The 5,823-nt window shown below is 36.1% G+C and overlaps 1 protein-coding gene across 4 annotated transcripts in view; it reads right to left on the bottom strand.

Moving 5' to 3' along the window:
- The window catches only part of LOC122327746 (disks large homolog 1-like), a 52,992-nt gene that overhangs the window by 44,912 nt on the left and 2,257 nt on the right, over positions 1-5,823 (bottom strand). The gene's annotated exons all lie outside the window — the stretch shown is intronic.

Raw genomic sequence — 5,823 nt, forward strand, 5'->3', positions numbered from 1 at the left:
AACATGTATATCTTAGTATCTCATGAACTAAAAAAAGAGGTACATTTTTAAAAATAATATATATTTTTTTATTATGATAAAATTATTAATTCAGATTGAGATCATAAATCATGAGTGAAGGAAAAAGTAATATATCTTGAAATTTTCATAAATATACTTTGCGTGGATGATGCTCATAGCAAAATATGTGCTATTGTTTTAGTCTAGTTTTTTTCTACTCGCATTATCGATTGTTGCTGAATTTCTTTTTTAAACATTAATATTAATGATGATGCTAAATGATTAATAGGAGCACATTACGAACGTGGAGTTGATGAAGAGGTCCTTTGACTTTCTAATGGATATACGAAAATAAAAAGGTCGGAAAACCCTTATGAATAAAATAATAAAACCCTAAGATAAAAAATTATTTAATGTCATATAATGTCTGGATAGTAGCCATATTGATTTGTTATATATGAAATTCACAGACACACCTCCTGCTGTACAGCAGATGGCTCCACACACACACACACAAACATGTTCGAGTTGGAGGAAGGCACATATTAACCATCCATATCAATGTGACATTATTTAGTCCTCAGTGTGGCGCCATAAAGTATGGCATAAGCATCTTATCTAATGTCCAAATGTATTAAATTCTGACCAATGCCAATTATTATTTTTATGTTATAGCATACAATCGATAGACAAATACATTTAGAATAAATGAAAACACAATGGAAATCACTTCAAGTGCTCTTAGGGATCACGATACCATAAAGTGCAGTATTAAAAATAAATACTGACTTAACCGTGATTACATTTTTTATAATATTTCAAGATGAACTTTAATAAGCTAAAATTGCAAAAGAGGAAAATAAGCATACATAATTAAATATTTAATACTGACAAATTACGGTACAGCGTTTTTACTTTTCAACAAAATTTTACATAAAACTACAATAGGAAAAAACTGTATAGATTGAAAAAATTTAGGATTAGGATCTAAAGGTAGATCTTTTTAGAGTTTCAGTATCTTAAGATTTCTTGAAAGACATTCACATGTGCAACACAGTAAGTGCACAGAAGAGCATGTCTAAATCAGTAGAGATCGCTGAAATTGGATGTTAATGCCTTATAGATCAATGTTTCAGTGTTCTACAACACAAAACAAGACTGAAGAACATCCTTGAGTTTGAAAACTCAGTTTAACACTATAGCGTTCATGTTTAGCCAAAGGCTAGACTTGGGCCAACAGCTTATGTTACAAGCTTGCATTTCACTCTGAACAGACTAATCAATAAAGACCGCTGTTCAACCAGGATTGCCAGTGCGATCTTTCACTGACACAGGATCTTGATAGACATCACATTGGCCTGCTTCTGTCGTCTTTGAATCGAACTAACTCATTCACAAACTAGCAGGCACTGAACGCCCTTTGAAAACAAAAAATATATATATATTTTGACTCCTTTTGAATATTTACGGCTAAAAAGTGTGATCTTTAATAGTAAACGGATACATTACATTTAAATGGTTTCCGCTTTATGGCACTTAACAGAAGCCATTGAGATACATTCACATCTGAGGTCAATCTTTTTTATACTATGATGCAAAACCACTACAGAGCAATAAATGCATCTTTATTCTCTGCACTTCAACATCATCTAAACCACAAGTGAAGATAATTCTAATGAGTATTTTATTTATCTAGAGTGAAGTACTATAAAGAGAATAACAGCTTGAAGAACCACAACATGCCATAAATGTGATATTTGCCATTTTAAAACACCCTTTTCTCTCACACTTTGAAAATCCTGACCGATACTGAAAGACGGCATTAACTGTTAACATATTGTCTTCTAAAACATAAATTAAGCCAAGGAATAAATAAATACCAAGGAAATCAACATCTAAACAAAAAATACAAAAATAAAAATATTGGGGAGTCAGAAATTAGCAAGCATGGCCACATTATTATTAGTCATAACTATTTCCATTATTATTAAGGTATGTTAAACCCAGATGCAATACTGATGCAAACCCAGATGCAACACACACATGCAATACTGTACTGTCATAAACACAAAGTATAAGGTCATTATTTTTGTTTTCTTTGCACACAAAAAGTGTAGTTCCACATCACATGTTCTTTCTACCTTTATGGGCCTTAAAAGTTTCAGTTGCATGCAGGGTCAGAAAGCTCTTGGATTTCATCAAAATTGTCTCAATTTGTGTCTTGAAGATAAGTGTCTTACGGTTCCTGGAGGGCCGCAGCCCTGCACAGTTTAGTTCCCACCTTGTTCAAACACACATACCATGCAGTTTTCAAATAAGCCTAAATGACTTGATTAGCTGGATCTGGTGTGTTTAATTAGGGTTGCATCTAAACCCTGCAGGGTTTCATCCCTCCTGGAACTGAGTTGGCATCCCTGGTCTACAGTCTTCTTTAAGGGGTCATATGTCTGTAAAGCTCATCGTTCTGAAAAGCGAGCTGTGCTCTAATTGACCAACTATCCAGTACGTTGTGACTATAGAAATGTTACACGACGACACAAAAATAATAAATCTCATTACAATCTCATAACAAGCTACTTGCTTCATCCAATGTGGAATTGCCCAACTTTATAGCCTTTTTGCACAGCCAGCGATAGGTTACTCTACCAGGTTCAGCAATCAGTCCTCCGTAAAATGCGCTGAACACCATCTGAATACTTGAGTCGAACTGTTCTGGAACAGAGATTTCTAGGTGCGTCCTCTTTCGAAAGCACAAACCAAGTAGCTTCACTTTCACAACAAAGCACTGCGACTCCAGAACTTGGCGCTGTCAAAAACACTACACAGAGAATAATAGTTCCGCCTTCTTTCTTTGCGTATACATTTGGGCAGCGTTATAAGAATTCACGGTCACGTAAAGATGTGGGTGCATGTTTAAATGAGGCGTGGTGGAGATAATTTTCATAAACAATCTCTCTTTGAGTTTAAGACTTTAGTCTTTGTAACTTCAAGGATCTTACCTATGCACAAACAGTTGAATAACACTCTAAAAAGAAAGGAAAACTAAAAATTGCATCATATTCCCATATCATCATATAATAATATAGGACAGTTAGCTTAGAGAGCTTCATTTTTAAACTAGTTTCTACTGGATTCTATTCGACTGGTGGCAGCCCTGCACTTATAAGAGCCAGTAACCACAGAGTTACTATTATACACTTGTACAGCACACTTAACACCCATCCGGTCAAGAGGTGCTGCCACTGCAAACGATCTACAACACATTGTTTGGATTAAAGCACCAGCTTAATGACAAATTATCAATTAATGAGCACTCAAATCACTTTGCCCTCTGCAAAACCACCTCTAATGCATCCTCCCGTGCAAACCGCAGCCAGAGGACGTCGAAACAGAATCTGTACGGTCTTAAACGAGGAAGCAAAAATGTTCATTCGTGTTGCCATGATTCATTGTGGAGAATGTCTCCTACACACACACAGCCCACAGATCGCTCTCCTCCACCTCCCCCGGCCAGCACGCACAGGAACACTGCATCTCCTCAGCCTGAGAAACACTCGGCTCCTTCAAGAAGCAGAAATTTTAATCTACTACAACCTTGCTGAAGCCATAAATTACGCCAGGAAGGAGGATCGCTCTTTTGTCTCAGCTTATCTAATAGGGTTAATGGGCAGGGTCACGGAGGGTGATTGGGCAGCTATTACGACGGTGATTGATGAAGCGACAACCGCCTCATCTACTGTTTACCCAAAAACAAGAGTTCCACCTGCGCATCACCCTNAAGTGCTGCCACATGATGAAATGTCCTTGCTTGACGATCGCTATGGCAACACCATGGCAACAGCTGAAGCTGCAGTGAGACCTGCGAGGCTATGCATGCTCTCAGGAAGACTGCAGCTCCACCGATCTTAAACTGCTTGAATTAACAAGTCATTTTGCAGCCCATGCTGGGATTTTTGGGTTATACTGTGAATCCTTTTCTCACAATATTGCATTGAAACTTTAGCATTTGTATGTTTTTATGCATATTACTTCAGACAGTTCTGGAAATGAGAATACAACTATTATATCTGTGATGCATCAAACTGCATATTGCATTTGTAAGCGAGTTCCCATAACTGGCTACACAAGTGACATATGTAACTACATCAATTAATTTCCTTCCTAATTTCTCCTGTGCCACAGCCACATATTAAGGTACGGTGATAAATGAATGGGGGGGCTTAGCTGTACTCGAGATCTTGGTGGGTGGATGATGGAAGCCTGGCACATCATTGCAGCGAAGCCTTTACCAGAAATAGATCAACAGAAACAGGTAGAAAATGGATTTATTATACAGATGTGCCACATAGACACATATTAAGTACATATAGTACATATTGTACACACTAGATTTCACACCTAACATTGAAAAATTTTAAGTACTATTTATTATTGATTTATTTAAATACATTTATAAAGATTTTGGCATTATCATATCACACTTGGGTTTTAAATTTGCTGTCCTAATTTTAATGAAATGATCATTAATTATGCAGCCTAGAAGTAGAAGTACTGCAACAAAAACCTGTAAGAAATACTATAGTCTTCTTCAGATGCCATGCTCTTCCTGTCTCTCTAGGTTTTTGTGGAAAAAGCAACTGACTGCTTTGCATTTTTTCCAGTTAAATCATTTCCCTCCTTCGGTATAAAATGAGTTTCATGCTCATAAATTATTTTTGATTCAAACCACAGATCTGCATTTATTTCGCTTTCTCATTAAGTCGTTCCATGATTTCAAACGGTCTATAAATCTAAAAGTCAGTGGCTTCAGATTACCTAAGACACTTTGCAATAATTTCCCTTCCTTTAAGATCGACGAAGCCAAAAAACGTATTTCATGTTACACCGCATGTGCCATTTGATACATTCAGCTGTGACATATAAATATGGTTAACATTGATTGAAGATGCCATATATCATGCAAATAGCGAGTTACATTTTTTCACTTCAAGGTAGATTAATACGTCTAGGTTTCCAGACAGACATAACATAATTTAGGACCTTGAACGTGTCCATCTTTGCAAGGTGAAGCACATAAAAATTGATTACATTATGCTAATAGCATAGACAATATCATATGGATCACCGGTTGCAAACTTTCAGCTAGATCTGTGAGACTATTTAATCCATAGAACACAAATGGTGGATTTTTTAACAATATCTTGGCAGTCAATAAAAAAGGCACCTTAATATTATCATAAAATAGGTGAACATGACTCATGTGCTCATTACGACTCACTGATTCAACAATCTAGTCACAGCAGTTAAGAGCTCAATGGAGGGGAAGATTATCAATCAATAATGACTTTNACAGTTTTGGCCTCCTTTTTGAAGCTTGAAATGCCTGTCCTCATTAACAAACATTAACAGGCTGGCCATTACATTACTCAAAATGAGCACCAAAAACCACAAAAGGGTTTGGAAAGACAAGAGTTTGGAGAGCTGTAACAGTACATTCCTAAAAAGCTTTCAGTGTTCATAATGTCTGTAAAACCCAGCAATAACATAGTGACTTGCATTGAGTTGCATCACAAAATGCTCTTACTTATGAATATATTGTTTTGCTCTTATATTACTTCACTATATTCCAATCTTGGCAGTGCACCAAACTCAGCAAGGCAGAAATTAATTGCACAGATTGAATAATAATAATAATTGATAATAATTGAATATCTGCAGATGATCCAACTAAAACTAAACAATCATATTTCACAGTAATTGTCACAAAAGGTTTCTAACGGTTACCAAACAACCCAAATCCCAAATCATCAGCTGAAAGTTTAA

This window comes from Puntigrus tetrazona, chromosome 2 (genome assembly GCF_018831695.1).
Source record: "Puntigrus tetrazona isolate hp1 chromosome 2, ASM1883169v1, whole genome shotgun sequence".
NCBI classification, from domain to species: Eukaryota; Metazoa; Chordata; class Actinopteri; order Cypriniformes; family Cyprinidae; genus Puntigrus; species Puntigrus tetrazona.